The sequence below is a fragment of the Pleurodeles waltl genome, chromosome 10, assembly GCF_031143425.1.
Source record: "Pleurodeles waltl isolate 20211129_DDA chromosome 10, aPleWal1.hap1.20221129, whole genome shotgun sequence".
Taxonomy (NCBI): Eukaryota; Metazoa; Chordata; class Amphibia; order Caudata; family Salamandridae; genus Pleurodeles; species Pleurodeles waltl.
This window is the reverse complement of record NC_090449.1, coordinates 874815800-874833302: the sequence shown is the minus strand read 5'-3', so window position 1 is coordinate 874833302 and position 17503 is coordinate 874815800.

Genomic DNA, 17503 nt, shown 5'->3' with positions numbered 1-17503 from the left:
GCCGCCCTCAAAATACACACATCTTTACAAAACACATCCACATTGGACAATTACAAATACACACACCTGATACACATACAAACAACACACCCACACACCCATCACTATATAAAACACACACCCACAACACCCCACAAATCGAATTTCAGAGACAAGGCGCAATACACAGAGAGAGAGCACAGGGAACGCAAAGCACAACACACACAGGAACCCTACATCATCACCCACACCACATCTACGCACAAAACACCACACACCACCACACTCATCACCACAAACACCACCCCACACCCCATGGCACCCCAAAGACACCCCAGGTTCTCGGACCAAGAACTCAGGGTCATGGTGGAGGAAATAATGAGGGTAGAGCCCCAGCTCTCCGGCACACAGGTGCAGCACACCACAATAGCCAGGAAGGCGGAGCTATGGCAAAGGATCGTCGACAGGGTCAACGCTGTGGGGCAGCATCCCAGAAATCAGGAAGACATCCGAAAGCGCTGGAACGACCTACGGGGGAAGGTGCACTCGATGGTGTCAAGACACAACATCGCCGTGCAGAAGACTGGCGGCGGACCCCCACCCACTCCACCCGAATTCACAGCATGGGAGCAAGAGGTCTTTAACATCCTGCATCCTGAGGGCCTCGCTGGAGTAGGCGGAGGAATGGACTCTGGTAAGTCTAATCTCAACTACTTCACCCCCCCCCAACCACCAGCATGCCAACCCACACCCCCACTCTCACCCCCAACCCCCCAGCACACATACTCCCTGTTAATGTCTCACCAGCACAACCCACCCAACCCAACAGCAACCCCTGAATGCCAACACAAACCATGGACACCCATCACCTAAGCATGACCACTGCACATACCCATCCCCCCGCCCAAACCACCCTCATAACTCCTCCCACAAGGGACTGCCAGCACTGGGGGACAAGGGCACCCACAAATCGCACCCCATGGCACACACAAAAGCAATAACCATACTCTTTTACCCCTGCAGGGCCCGAACGCCAACACATCGGCCAGGAGGGTCCAGATTTGTCCATCCCACCCCCAGAACAGGCCCCCAGTGATGACAGCAGCTCTGTCAACCTAGAACCTGATGACCTGCCCGGACCATCGGGGACCTCTGGACAGTCTGTTACCCTCAGTCAGCCACAGGCCACAGCAGACCTACCCCCCTCTGGAAACACCAGCACAGCACCCACCCAGCGGGCCCATGCTTCTGTCTCCAGGACAGGTCAAGCAGCGGTGTGACTACCAGTACAGGGCACCCAGGGTAACCCACAACCTCAACAACAACAGGGACCTGGGGGCAGTGGTAGTGGGCACACTGTCCAGGGGACAGAGGCCCAAGAACAAAGGGGAACTGGGAGGGCTGCTGTGCGACAGAGGGAGGACAGGCCTAGGGAACCCACTGTCCAAGAGGCCCTCACCACCATCATGGGAGCGTACCACCACTCCCAAGAGACGATGGCGACGGTCCTGGCCAGGTTGCAGGAGATACTGCTTCTGCATGAGCAACAGAATATGGGGTTCCGGGAAGAACTGCGCAGCATCAGTTCCGCAATGGGTACAATGGTGGTGGGACTCAACCAGATTGTCACCACTTTGCGGGACCATGTGGCCCCCCAAAGGGCCCCTGCCACTAGCATGGAGGAAGAACAGCCCACCACCTCCGCCGGCGCTAGTGGTCAGGATGCCCCGACACAACAGCAACGGCCCACCCGGACCCCACCCCCTGCAGAACAAGAACCACCCCGCAAGAAAGGCCTGATGTTTTCCACCCCTCCCCCCCATTTTCTTTGTTTTTCTGTGAATGTGTGCATTAGCATCATCAGGCGGAGGAGAAGTGGCATCGGCGCAAGAGGGAGCTGCATCTCACATGGCCCCGGAGGGCCATGCAACGGACTCCGACATGACCAGTGAGACGGAGGGCGAGGGGGGCTCCAACACGGGGACCTGGGGACCCGTGGACACATCAGCGACACCGACATGTCCTCTGAAGGGAGCTCCCTTGCGGTGGCGGCAACATCCGTGCCCACCGATCCTACAGGTACAGCCGCCACCCAGCGCACCAGCTCCACCTTCCCAGCAGCCCCTCGGCCCGTGCCCGCAAGGCCAGGAAGCTGGCAATCTCCTTCGCCCCAGGCACCTCAGGCCCTGCCCCAGTTACCCCTGCTGCCCTCAGTGAGGAGGTCATTGACCTCCTGAGGACCATCATTGTTGGGCAGTCTACCCTTCTGAATGCCATCCAGGGTGTGGAGAGGGAGGTGCATCAAAGCAATGCATACCTGGAGGGCCTTCATTCGGGTCAGGCTGCCCATCAACGATCGTTCAACGCTCTGGCATCAGCACTGACAGCAGCGATTGTCCCTGTCTCCAGCCTCCCTCTTCTGACTTCCTCCACCCAGTCCCACTCCCCTGTTCCTCTGCCTATCCCATCCACACCTACAGACCAGCCTGCACACACCTCAACACCCAAGGGCAGCTCATCCAAACATAAGCACCACAGAACACACAATCATTCACCCAAGCAACATCCAGATGCAGACATGCCAACAGTCACTACCTCCTCTGTGTCCCCCACCTCCTCGTCTCCCTCCTCCCTCCCTGTGACGTCTCCACACACACCTGCAAGCACACCACCATCAGCCATTGCACCCATCACCAGCAGACCCTCCAGACCAGTCCGCACACATGCAGTCACCACCCCCACTGCCATGTACACGTCCCCTGTGTCCTCTCCCAGTGTGTCTGTCACCCCCGCTTCCCAACCACACAAACGCAGGCAGGCACCCAAACAACAGCCATCCACCTCACGTCAGCCTCCAGCCCAAGCACCTGCACCCAAAGACAGCACACCTGACTCTCCTACAACCACATCCTCTTCCTCCACTCCCATACCCACTCCAGCTACCCTTTCCATGGCTCCAAAGAAATGTTTCCTCTCTAAACTTGACCTCTTTTCCTCACCTGACCCACCCCCTCCGTCCCGTAAGCGTTCCACAAACACCTCAGCCACCACCAGCCCAGCAACTCCCAAGCACGTCGTGCCTGGTTTTTGGAGTCCGCCATTTCCTTGGTCTGGGACATCGACCAGCAGCAAAGAGACAGCCAGCCCCCCCCCCCCTGGGAAGAGGAGCAAAAAACTCAAGGGCAGGCGCGACAGGCCTGATACGCCTGCCCCCAAGGAGGGTGGCCTCGCACCGTCACCTGCCACATCGGGTAAGGGAGCCAAGGGCCACGGCGAGTCTGCCAAGGAGGCCAAGGGCAGCAAAACAAAAAAGGCAGGGAGCAGCCGACCTGGCCATGAGGGCCCCACCAGCCCCATTCCGGGGGTATCGGAGGAGACCCAGGGCCCCAGGGCTCCATCAGAGGAGGGCTCCGCAACGGAAAGGTCCGATGCAGACTGAGCGGCAAGTATTGGCCAGGTGTGGTTCACTGGATACACATGACAGGCACCGCTGAACAGGGCCCCACCGTGAGAAGTACCGCTGAACAGGGCACCGCCAAGACAGGCACCGCTGAACAGGGCCCCGCCGTGAGAAGCACCGCTGAACAGGGCACCGCCAAGACAGGCACCGCTGAACAGGGCCCCGCCGTGAGAAGCACCGCTGAACAGGGCACCGCCGTCTCAAGCACCGCGCCGCTGGGCCCTCCCTGTCAAGCACAGCTCCGCTGGGCCCTTCCTGTCAAGCACCGCTCCGCTGGGCCCTTCATCTCAAGCACCGCTCCGCTGGGCCCTACCTGTCAAGCACCGCTCCGCTGGGCCCTTCATCTCAGGCACCGGTCCGCTGGGCCCTTCCTGTCAAGCACCGCTCCGCTGGGCCCTTCATCTCAAGCACCGCTCCGCTGGGCCCTTCCTGTCAAGCACCGCTCCGCTGGTCCCTTCATCTCAGGCACCGCTCCGCTGGGCCCTTCCTGTCAAGCACCGCTCCGCTGGGCCCTTCATCTCAGGCACAGCTCCGCTGGGCCCTTCCTGTCAAGCACTGCTCCGCTGGGCCCTTCATCTCAAGCACCGCTCCGCTGGGCCCTTCCTGTCAAGCACCACTGAACTGGGCACCGCTGTCTCAAGCACCGCTCCGCTGGGCCCTTCCTGTCAAGCACCGCTCCTCTGGGCCCTTCATCTCAGGCACCGCTCCGCTGGGCCCTTCCTGTCAAGCACCGCTGAACTGGGCACCGCCGTCTCAAGCACCGCTCCGCTGGGCCCTTCCTGTCAAGCACCGCTCCACTGGGCCCTTCATCTCAAGCACCGCTCCGCTGGGCCCTTCCTGTCAAGCACCGCTGGCCCATTGGCAGTCCCGGTTCTGTGTCGGGCAGGCCTTCACGACGCACTCTGCCCACCATGCCTCCTCCATGACCAGTGGTCTCTGTAATCCACCTGATGGACTGTGGCTTTGTACTCCCCAGGATGGCACAGTGGGCAAACCACCCACGGTAGAGACTTGTGAGACTGTGGCTTTGCACTCCCCAGGATGGCACAGTGGGCATGGAGGCCCTTCGTGGATCTGGCGTCGTGGACTCATGTGGCTGAGGTGCCCCCCCTTCCCTTCCCCCTGAGGTGCCTGTTTTTACTTTTTGTGATGCCCCAGCAGTGTTCTCTCCAATGGACTCGTTCTCGTGTGTGGGCTTTGCCCATGTGTTGCAGCACATTGGCCCATGGACATTTGGACTTGGAAAGACTGGGCCGGACTTTTGCCACTTGTATGGATATATTTCTAGATGTGTATTGGTTCTTCATATATTGCTAAGATCGCTATACTTTATTGTTGCAATAATATAGTTCTACTTTTATATTCATTGCCTTTTGTCTTTGCTTTTTGGGGGGGGAGTTTGGGGGTGTCACTCTGACTTTTTTATCTGCATAGGTGTGTAGGTATTTCGGTGGGGTTGAGGGTGGGGGTGGGTGTGTGGCGTATGTGTGTGCCTGTAACCTTTCCTCCTCCCACCTCCCCTGTGTCGTAGGTGCAGTACTCACCGTTGTCCTCTGCGGCGAGGTTTGTGATCCTGGAAGAAGAGCAGGAAGGCAATTGCTGGGAGGATGTGGAGTTCGGGTTCCATGCTGTTCCGATTCCGCGTGGAGTGTGTTGAGGTAAGCGTTTTCCATTGGAGATGTCTGTTTCCGCCGTGTTTTTATCGGCGGGGCTCCCGCCCCGGAAAAGTTGGCAGATTGGTGAGTCGTGATAGTGTGGGCGGTACATTGTCTGCCGCCTGCCTGTTGGCGGTGACCGCCGCGCTGTTTGTTTGTACCGCCGTGGCGGTCGGAGTGTTAATGCGGCGGCCTGTGTTGGCCGTTCCCGCCAGGGTCAGAATTCACTTTTTTTGACCGCCAGCCTGTTGGCGGGTTGGCCGCCGCATTAACACTGACCGCCAGGGTCAGAATGACCCCCTAAGTCTTCAATCCTGTTATTCCTCATCCTGTCATTTTCCTCAAAAAATCTACTGATCTTTTCCAGGCTTGCCAAGTAGGGGCAGAGGCTTCAGTCCAAAGCTTAAATATTTCCCGTCTTGCAGTCAAAATAAGATAAAACATCTAATTTCAATGCTTCTCATGAGAAAAAAGGCCACCCATGTCCTGCTGCACAATCCCAAACATAATTAAAGTGGAGCTTACTTCCAAGATGATTCTCAAAGAGTGACAAATAGTATTACCCACAGCTGTCTAGAATTCTTCCAAATTTGGGGTAGTCGCAAACATGTGCATATCACCAGCCTCATTGCGACTGCACTGCTTGCATTTTGAAAGTCCACTCCCTCTCAGTTTTGCCAATTGTTTTGGGGTCCAGTAAGCTTTATGGAAAGTAAAAAATTGATTTTTACTTAGTGCAGCAGGTTTGGCCACCAAAGAAAGTATAGACAAAGATACTTTCCATAATTCTTCCAACTCCACATCCAGCAAGTATCCGTCACATACGGAATATGGCACTTTCCTCTCATCATCCGCTGCTATCAACAGAAGCTGGTACCAGTATGCTACTTCCTTTTTCATGATCCTATGGTCTTGGAGATCTATTTCCATTTGCTCTGGTTCAGAAGCATCCCAATCCTGACTTATAAGCCACATATTGATCTGGTAAATTTTGAACTGGGAGATAACCCGTCTCTCTTGTTCCAATACTCCCAGGTTAGCCTCTGCCCAATATTGACCAACTGCCCCCATTTAATGATGCCTCTCTACTTCAAAGGCTTTACCATACTGACAATCAGGCACTCTGGAGTTCCTGGGGAATCCAATATGGGGGACAACCTACTATAATAGGCAATAGCAAGCGATAATATAACCTTATACCAAGTTCTTGCTGCTCTGTGTAGGCATTTCCATCTGACCCTTTGAAACAGTTTTGATGCTGCAAATGTGCAGGAGTAGCCTTCATCGGACAAGCCTGAAAGCATTGCTCTAAACATTACCCCTAACAAGGTTTCATCCTGGCATGTTAAAAGCTTTCCATTCATTTTTAGCTGAAAAAACGATCAGTAAACTTAAAAGTCTGGAAGACTTAGCCCTCCTGACCCTTCTTTCCTCCTCAGATTCTTCCAGGAGAGGCGTATTCCCTTAATTGCCCAAATAAAATATGTTATTTTTTCCCTGCAGTTTCAGGAGAGCCTGTCTCAAAATATGGGTGTCATGAAGCATAATTATTTGGGAGTTCTGCTATTTTAAATATTCAAGGATTCATTAGTGCCTTATTTTTACCCATAGCCCATTTACAATGCAGCAAAAAATTGCTAGTGCTTGCGTACTACTTAGCTTACCTATTGCGTCCCTGCCCATACTTGTATTATCTCAAATGTATTATTCCCGCTTGGTACATTCCCTATACATCTTTTTACCTGACTTGAGGACACAAAACTTTTTTTTGTTTTTTTCCTGTTGCTCCCCACCACATGTGCATCCTCCCAACTGTATGGCTAGGCATTTTCTGGTGCTTGCTCAAGCACAGTCCCTAGGGAATGTCAATAGCATCTTCTGCCTCCTCCTACATTTCTTTATTAGAACTCCCCCCTTCTTTACCTGTTCTATGAAACTGTCCACATCTTCTGGACCTAGAAAATTATACATCTTATTCCACAACATGACCTTCAGAATATTGGGAAACCTTAGTTCTACTCTTGCTCCCAACCTCTTTAACTCGATTCTGTTTCCCAATTCCCACCGTCTGTCTGCTGTCTACTTAGAGCTGTCTGACCTAATCCTAAAGGTGGCCCCCAATGCTTGCAAAAATCTTTATTTCAAGGCTAGACCCAGTATCTTTTCCTTTACGGTATAGGATAAAATATACATCTGGGACATTCACTTTTTTTTCCACCCAGGGTGTGATTTGAAAGAGTTTCTATACACTGTTCTTCCTCAAGATTACTCAAATTGTCCACCTATGTGAAGGTATTTTTCAGTAAATTAATTACAAATGATTTATTCTGCACCCCATCCATGCCTTCAGTCGCCCCCAGGATACTGATGTTATTCCTCCTGGTGGTAATTTCCATCCGTTCAACTTTTTCGGAGAGCACCTTCTCTCTCTGCTTCAAACGTGCCACCTCTTGGGTACTCTCTTGGACTGCTGCCTGAAGGACTTGCATCCCACCTTCCAAATCCTGTGTGCTCAGGACTAAACTCTCTATCTTTGCCTCTAGGGTAGACTAGGCTACTTGTATCTTTTTTTGATTTGTCTCAGAAATTGAGAAGCATTCTTTAATTTCCTGCTTTAATTGATCAAACATTTCCTGGACAGTATCCCATCCTTCAGAGCAAACACCTCCTGTGCCTATACCCTAAGTGGTTTGAGTCTTGCCAAAGCCACTACTTTTCTCAGTCATGTATTCTCCCTAGTCAACTTTGACTCTTCTACTTCCACTTTGTTTTGTTTGGGTACAGCTGAGTTTATGAGTGAGGTACCCAAATCCCCAGCATCCACACTTTCTATTTGACTCATCACCCCTGCTACTTCTACCTGACTCTTCTGTCTCAGAGTAGTGCCACTTCCTTCCTCACCTTTCTCTGAGTCTCCCCTGAAATCATACCTAACGTTGAAATAGGATTTTAATAGAGGGGTGATTCTTTGAGGTTAATTGGCAAGGGGACCCTGTTTCTCTTTTGGGAGTGCTGTGACAACCATCTTTGTTAGTGAATTCCTAAGTTGAGAGTCTTTGACTGAGCAGGCACTACCCCGAGTTTTTATCAACCTTGCTGGTACCTTAACCGGCAGTAAGCTTCTTTCCCTCTCCAAGTCCAGATTGTCTACCCCAGCTAGCCATGAAGTATTACCGGATCTTAAAATATAGTAATAGCCGAACCGCTGCTGGCTCTCAGCTTTTTCTATATATTTTTTTCTTCCCTGTTGTCAATGGGCCCCACGTTGATCTTGCTGGGATGGCTGAATGCCAGATCTAAGGCTTGGTTCCAAGATGGACTTTCCCTTTGTCCACTGACTATGAGTATCCATAAGGGCATAGCACTGACTGCACCTGAATCCCCCTCCCCTTTGGTACCTACAGCACAGTTTAGTCCTCTTTCCCAAACCTGTGTCCTAAGGACAGATCAATCATCAGTGTGGCCCACAGAACAAAGACCGTAGTTGACACTCTAAATCCAAGACAATGAAGGTCCTGGTGTCAGTGGGAGAGGGCACAATGTGCCAGGGGCACAGGAACAGGGGGCAAGGGCCAGTTGGAGGGCAACTGTTGGCAAAGGGATGAGGCTGAAACACAGCATGGCTGGGCAGGAGGCAATCTCCAGAGTCTTGGGATCCTACCAGCAATCCCAGGAAGTAATGGGCCAGGTACTCACCAACTTGCAGGAGAATCAGAGGCTGCGGAAGGAATACCATCAGGAGGCCATGCAGCAGTGGCAAGCCCACAATGCCACCATGGTCTCCATTGTAGGGGTGCTCACTGAACTCACAAGAATCCAGTGTGCATCCTCCACCCAACAGCAGGCTCAATTCAGTAGTCTTATAACACCTGTGCCCACAACATCTGCCCCAGCTACTTGGAATGGGGGCCCAGCAAGAGGACCCACAGGCCACAAGCACCCCTGCCCCTGCAGCTGAGGACCCCCCCCACCCCAAAAGAGGTCATCCAACTGGAATCCAGACATCTTGCTGGACCTGAGGCCAAGACTAAACACACCGCCAGGAAGTGATCCCTCTCCTGAACATTCTTCCCTGAGTGCCACTAATACAACCTGTTGACTGTCTAATGCCAAACCCCATTATTCCCGGCTCATGCATACAGGACCTGTGGAACCAACAGCTGACCACCCACTCTGATGATTTCAGAAACGATGACCCCACTCCTCAGAACTGTGATGTGAAACACAACATAAACAATAACGAGCACAAGTATTGGTGCATGTGTCTTCATTGTTGAAAGTGACATCTTTGGTAACAAGCAGTAATCAAATACCCATATCTGTACAACAAGTTTGTCAGAGTGACAGATGTTGCAGAAATTTCCAGCAGGTGTGTCAATACATCCATATGGTAGTAACATCCCATGGAAAGGGTGCCAACAGTCATGTCAGGAAGCAGAATGTAAACACATGTGACTTGAATAGAAACCTAAATAGGGAAAAGGTTAAATCAAGTAACCCATGTAGGCCATTGTAATACACATACAGCAGTGCTTCACATACACAGGATGCATGCTGCAGCTGGTAGGACTCCACATATCTACAGGCTAGGATTGTCAGTCATGCACATGCAACGTAATGGTATAATTCCATATAGGTGACATCCCCAACAGTACACCACCTTGCATTGCCAATAACAGGTAGATGCCAAACAGCAGCTCAGAGTACAAAATGACAGGGCTGCTGAACAGGACAATTCAAAGTTATTTACATTCCATTGTCTTATCAATTCAGAATTACGACCATACAACTTGAGTACATCTATAAGGATGAGAAGAAATGGCACCAGCATTTATCACAAGTAAACGGAAGCATTGTATTTACACTTCCCCTCATGTTAAGTCATCATCCCTTCAAGTTTGAAAAAAAAGATGGAAGGCAGTAGTTTCTGCACCTTGATGCATAGAATGCTGAAGGACAAAATCACATCTCCCATGCAGGGTTCAATTGTTCATTAAACTTTAGATCACACATACCTGAGAATCATTGTAAATGCTGGCGAATTAGGTCAGTCCTGTTGTCATCTTCCTCCTCCTCATCTTCCTCCTCATCAGTATCAAGGTCACCAGCCTCAGCCACAGCTCCTGCAGCAATGTCCCCCTCCTCCAACAGTGGGATGTGCCTTCTGAAGGCCAGATTATGTAGCATGCAGCATGGAACAACGATCTTGCTGACTTTCCCTGGCTGGTACTGTTGGGCACCACCGGACACATGGATGCAACAAAATCTTGCTTTCAATAGGCCGAAAGTCCTCTTTATCTCTCGCCTTGTCTGGCTGTGCGCCTCATTGTAGATGTCCTCCCATCTGTGTTTGGATATCTAAATTGAGTTAGGTGCCAGGGCATGTTGAAGTATCCAGTCACCTTTGCAGATGTATGAACAGTGCATTAGGTAAATATGATAGGCATAGAGCTGACTGTGGAGAGAGGTAGTACAGACGTCTGACATGGACAGCAGTACACTTACCAATCAGCAAGTCTGTTTCTCACTGCAGATGTATCATCAATGCATGGATACTGTTGTTCCTCAGGACGTAGGAATCAGGTACGAACCAAGGAATTTCACAGTCACATGTGATATATACCGGTCTGCAAGACACAGCATTTGAACATTAATCAAATATGTTCTCTTCCGGTTTCTGTACACCTGTTCATTGGCCCTCAGATGTACCAAAGATATGTGAGTATCATCAAAGGCTCTATTACATGTGGCACATGAGCAATGTTGTAAAAGGTAGCCTTAACAGTGTTCAGTTCTGGACGTTGTGGGGACCTTAGGTACCTGTTCATATGCTTTAATAGGGCATCCAGCACATCCTGTAACACTACACTGAACATCGGCTGTGACATCCCTGCAGCCAGTCTCACAGTCACCTGAAATGAGCCACTTCCCAGAAAATACAGGACATACAACACCTGTACTGTTGGAGGGATGGCTTGGGGATTCCATAAGGCTGGCAGGAGGTCTGGCTGCAACTAGGCAACCAAATTCCCTGATGGTAAGACGTTTCAGTCGATAGGTCATCATAATGTGCCTCTCTTCCATGGTTTCTAGGTCTACTAGGGGCCCGTAGAATGGTGCATTCCTCATCACTCCTATTTGACGGTATCTAAGCAGGGAGACAGACAGTACTCAGTACATTTCTTACAGTGTCATGACCGATAAATATCATAGGACAATCAGAAATTATTGATCCTGTAAGTTGTCAGACATGTTGCAGATGGAAACATTTATCCACAAACCATTCCTACCCAGACATTATGGCAGTGACTCATATTGCCATACTTGTGACAGAGAGATGTGTACAGGAATTGAATTCATAAACAAACAAAAGCTTGCTATATGTTACACAGTACGGAATGCTCTTACATGTATATGAACATACATCTGAAGTATTGCCAGCTGACACCCACTACGTATGCGAGTGCCAATGAGTTGACACCTTACATTAAGTATATTGTGCAAATATTCAAGTAATGCTGCAGTGGGATCACATTAAATACATAAAAAAATGTAAAATGGCAGCAACTTGTCCTGCATGCAGAGGACAGATGGAAGTAACCTCATTCCTCCTGCAGGAGTCGTCATGGTGGAAGGCGGGTGGAACTGTTGTACAACTCCTCATTGCTTAATGTGATGTCTAAGGGAAATTGGGGCCAATGATGATCACTGCGGGCAGTGACTGTCATGACCGTGGTGGCAGTGACCTCCATTTTGTATAGCCCAGCTCATTTGACTCCTGACTCTCGAGCAAGCAAGACCTCCACTGCGTGAGCTGCTGTGTTCTGTATCTGGAAGCCATAACGGCATGTACAGCAGGGGATAGGGCCCCAGACTTCACTCCAGATAAATTGATAAACTGGTGGAAGGGGTCCTCCTCCTGTATGGACAGTTGTATGGGGCTTCAGGTCAGAACAAGGTTTGATTACCTTCATCTTTGGTGGTGTTTGACGGCAAAAGTGTTTGCACATTGAAATGGGATGTCTGAAAGGTGGAATAGTATGCTAATTATGTATGTGGTGTACAGTGTACTGGGTATGTGTATGTGCTGTGTATGCTATATGTCGGCAAATGTTGATGACATTTTGTATCATCCACATGATGTTCTCCTTTTTTCTATGTCTCCCATGCAGGTCATCACCCTTCAGAAGAATTGGTTATGTAGAGCCATCGCAAAACAAGAGCGGACCCTGAGGGTCCATAGCCAGCGGAACACCCACTGCAGGAAGCGTTGAGAGGACCTGAGACCCTGGGCCCAGAAGACCGCAGAGGCCAAGATGGGGACAGCCTCCCAATGAGGAAGGGGTGCCAGTCAGACCCTGACCCCCAAATGGCTCACATACAGGTGGAGACCTACCCAGAGTTGGATAAGCCCTTGAGGGCAGTACATCAGCCACAAGGGGGTAAATGCAGACTGTTAGGTGACATTTGTATGGTTTTCTACCATGACCCTTACTGCACTTAGGTATTGATGATATATAATGGAATTGGAGGAATATACAGCCATGGTTGTCACTCCAATTGTGTTGCAGTGATGTGTGTTAGCTTTGTAAAGCCATGCAAGCTTTGATGTGATGGTGCGGTGCCAAACTGTGAACTGTAATTAAGGCAAACTTCACTGTTGAGGCATTCCACAACCTTAATTCTCTATCACTGAGTCTACTTTACTCAACCAAAGTTATCTTGTTTTCTCGGTATTTGGGTTATGACAAGTGTGTGTAGTGTACATTGAAAGAGGATTCATTGCAATAAAAATGGATATCTGTACAAAATGTATTACACACATACCTGTCATGTGGTTTGTGTATACAGTACATCTGAAGTTTATTTTTGTTTCATTGTGTTATGATTGACATATAGGTAAGTATGTTCATGGAGTAAATTAATAGACATATGAGTATGACAGATGACAGGGATGTAGGATGTTCAATATTGAGGTGAGGTAATAGGTTACATAGTTGGTTATGGCTGCCTAAAATATGTTTATAGCAATTGTATTATAGGCACTATTTTTCACGGGCAGGATAAGTTGATATCTTGTCGGTATGTATACAAGATGGGGAGGTATTGACCCTTTCCTCCCTTTCTTTCTCTCCCATCCTCCTTCTCTCTCCACCTCTGTCTATGTGTGCATTAGCCTCATCTGGCGAAGGAAAGGAGGCTCCGGCGAGTGGGGAAGCTGCATCACACAGGACCCAGAGTCCACCAATGCTGAGGGGACCAGTGGGACTGAGGGCAAGGGAAGCACTATGGCGGAGACTGGAGCAGCTACAACATTATCTTTGGATTCCTCCTCCAATGGCTGCTCCCTGGTAGTGGCACACCCATCTGAGACCAGCCCAGCATTATCCTTGTCCGCCTCCCTCTTTACAAGCACCACTCTTCCTGTAGCTCCCTACCCAGTTGCCCGTGCCGCTCACCCTGGAGGGTGGGCATATCCTTTGTCACATGCACCTCTGCCCCTGCCCCAGCAGCCCTGCTGCCCTCAATGAGGAGGCTATTGACCTCCTGAGGTCGACTTCAGAGGGGCAGTCAACCATCATGAATGCCATCCAGTGACTGGCATCCCAGATGCATCAGAGCAATGCCTACTTGGAAAGCATTCACAGTGCCTTGGCTGGCCTACAGAGATAATTTCAGGCTGTGGCCTCCTCTTTGACGGCAGACACTGTCCCTTCATCTTCCATCCCCCCTCCAGCTACCTGTTCCCAATCCAAGACCCCTCTCCCTTTACCTTTCCAGAGAACACCTAGAGACCAGCATTCACTCACTACAACAGACAAGGTGTGCAAAGACAAACACAGGCACCACAAGCGGCACCACAAACATACACACACAACACACATCTGCAAACACGAAAACAGACACTTCCTATACTGCCTCCCCACCACCTCCTCCCTTACAGTCACATCACCATCACACCCTGATCCTGCACCACTCCTGTCATACCCTTAGACACCACAATAGCAGACACACAGACCCCCCACACACCACATCCCCACTCACCACAACCACCTTCAATGCCACATGCAGCACATCCACCTCACTTGCAGTCACCACCCCAAGATACACTCATACATCTTCCATTGTCTCTCCCTGCATCTCTACCCCTTCCTCCCAAAAAACATAAACCCCCTGCCCCTACGCAGCCCTTCCACCGCCTAGTCCTCTCGTGACCCCCTACTAGTACCCATACCCCTCCCTCTACAAAACACCCACCCCTACCCACATCTAAGATCCCTTCTCCTACCTCAAAATCAAACTACCCTCCAACACTATCGAAACTGAAGCCTAAGGCCCCAGTCAGGAGTCAGGTTGGGGCTAATGAATGTGCCCTATGTGAGTAGTTATGTTTCAAATTGATAGTGTGGAATACATCTGCCCACAGAAATGTGGATGTCAAGGTGAAGTACTTGTCCAGCTGTCCTTCTACATGGTGGTGTGATATCTGTGTGCTACGGTGTATGTTGTTTGTGTATGGGTTGTGTCTGCATTGTTGCATACACTGGAAAGATGACTTGTGCCATGTGCATGTTATGATGTGTTTGTATGCTGGCTTGTGGCATTGTATGGTAGTGGTGTGTGAGTCAGTGTGTATGGTGCTTCATCTGTGAATTGGCTTGGAGATGGCTACCGCTGGCAGCAGGGGTCCGACCGTAATTGCGATACGAGCGGAAAGTTGTCTGTGTTGCGTTGGGTTTTCTGGCGTAGTGGTAATAGGGCGTTATGCACCGCCAGCATGGAGGTGGTCTCACCATCACCGCCAGCGTGGCAGTCCGGTTTCCACCAACTTCGTAATGATGGCCTTAGTCTGCTGTAAATGTGACTAAGAAGCAAATTCACAGATAGATGGTAGTCTTTCAACAAGTCTACCAAAATGAGCTGCCCCCAAAAAGGGGTTTAATCCTCAAATGCACATCCAATATAGTCCCTCTATACACAACCCATGGATGTGAAATATACACTGTATATTCTTTATGTATGAATAAATTAGTACATGCTACTCATGCTGCTATGGTTCTGAAATTTATAATTATAATAATTTCTTTGCGGTATCAGTGTCGAATTGGTTTGATTTTGCTATATTTAATTACATATTTTTTTAATACCTCTATCACCAACCCTAATGCATTTGGGATCAAACAATGGTCCTGCATCAGATGATTTCTGTAATAGAAACCTGCAAACAAAGGATATTAAATAATGATGTCATCACGAAACCCATAAACAGCAAGATTGAGATGCATCCTAATTCAAAGGTATCGTTCGAATCAATCGAAAGATAAGATGTACTCATACAGAAAACTATTATCAGTAATGAACAAAGCCTGACTATATTACCAAGGAGATATGAAAAAATACAGAGGCACTTTTCAACAGAGCAGGGTCACCAGGTTGAGAAAAGGATTTTCTAGAAATAAAATATAAACTGTAGGCAGTACAAGAATAGTCTAAAACATCCAGTAAAGAAAAAAGTACATTACACGAATAATCAATATGATGAATTTCAAATGTTGTCTTGATCTGTAAGATAAATAACTTAGATCATGGATGTAATTGTCAAAAATGCTGAATAATCTCAAAAGTTAGGGCAGGTATGTTCCTGCCCAAAGAGTTGCTATAGGAAATTGGGTTATTACTTGGGGGGGTGAGAATCCCACTCTGGTAATAAACACATTTCTTCTCAAGGTGCACCCACTCTCTCTATACCCAGTCCCTTTTTCCCATATCCGGAAGGAATACACACAAACTACAGGAGAGCGCTCATAGTGATGTGACCATGCACACTGGCAGAACTGAACATTTGATTCAGGCCAACAAATGCCAACTTTCTAAAAGTGTTATTTTTGGATTAGCAATGTAACCCCCAAATTTACCATTAAAGAGGACTTTAAATTACAGTACAATTGATCAGAAGAGGCATTCCTCTATTTGTTTCTACTGAACTTATCACGTATTAAGTGTAATAAGGTGACAGATAACCTATGAGAGAGATAGCCTTGCAACAGTAAAATATTTTTTTTTTTCACTGTAGAGACATTTACAACCCAAGAACACATTTCCTGCTTTGTAAATGCTATCATCCTGCATTAGGAGCCTTTTGGGCCCATATTATGGGTGGCTTATAAGTATTAAAAAAAATGTCTTGGCCGGACAAAGGTTTATTTGCCAGGTTGAAATGGCAGTTTAAAACTCTACTATAGGCTGAAGTGGCAGGTCTGAGACATGTTTTACAGAGCTACATTAGTAAATGGCATAATAGATGCTACATTCCACTCATAGTATTTACTGGCCTGTATACATGTGGTTCCATATACTAGGGATTTACAAGTAAATAAATTGTTCTGTGTTGGAAATGGCCTTTCTGCAGGGTCATCATCAAACTTTTTGCCTTCCTCCTCCTCTTTTTTTGACTTCATTTTTGCTAGCTTTAGGACTCTGTGCACTTTACCACAGGTAATCAGTGCTAAAGTGCATATGCTCTCTCCTTAAAACATGGTGACATTAGCTCATACCCAATTTGCTTATTTAATTTACTTGTAAGTCCCTAGTCAAGTGCACTACATGTGCCCAGGGGCTGTAAATTAAATGCTACTAGTGGACTGAAGCACTGGTTGTGCCACCCACATAAGTAGCCCCCAACCATATCTCAGGCCTGCCATTACAGGGCCTGTGTGCAGTTTCACTGCCACTTGGACTTGGCATTTAAAAGTACTTACCAAGCCTTAAACTCCCCTTTTTCTACATATAAGTCACCCCTATGATAGGCCCTAGGTAGCCCATAGGGCAGGGTGCTATGTAGATAAAAGGCAGGACATGAACATGTGTGTTCTATATGTCTTGGTAGTGTAAAACTCCTAAATATGTTTTACACTGCTGTGAGACCTGCTCCCTTCATAGGATGGCATTATGGCTACCATCATATACTGTTTGAATGGTAGATCCTGATCTGAAAGGAGTAGCCAGGTCATATTTAGTATGGCCAGAATGGTGATACAAAATTCTGCTTAATGGTGAAGTTGGATTTTATATTACTATTTTAGAAATGCTACTTTTAGAAAGTGAGCATTTCTCTACACTTAAATCCTTCAATGCCTTCCATTCCACCTCTGGCTAGGATTAGTTGACAGCTCCCTTGTGCATTCACTTAGACAACCCTAAACACAGGTTGCTCAGTCACACTTGCACACATCTGCATATTGAATGAGTCTTCCTGGGCTGGGAGAGTGGTGGGCCTGACACTTACACCCACTACTGGGACCCTGGCAGACAGGATAGAACTGAAAGGGAACCTTGTGCACTTCTAAGCCACTCTTTGAAGTCTCCCCCACTTCAAAGGAACATTTGGGTATTTAGGCAGGGTCTCTGG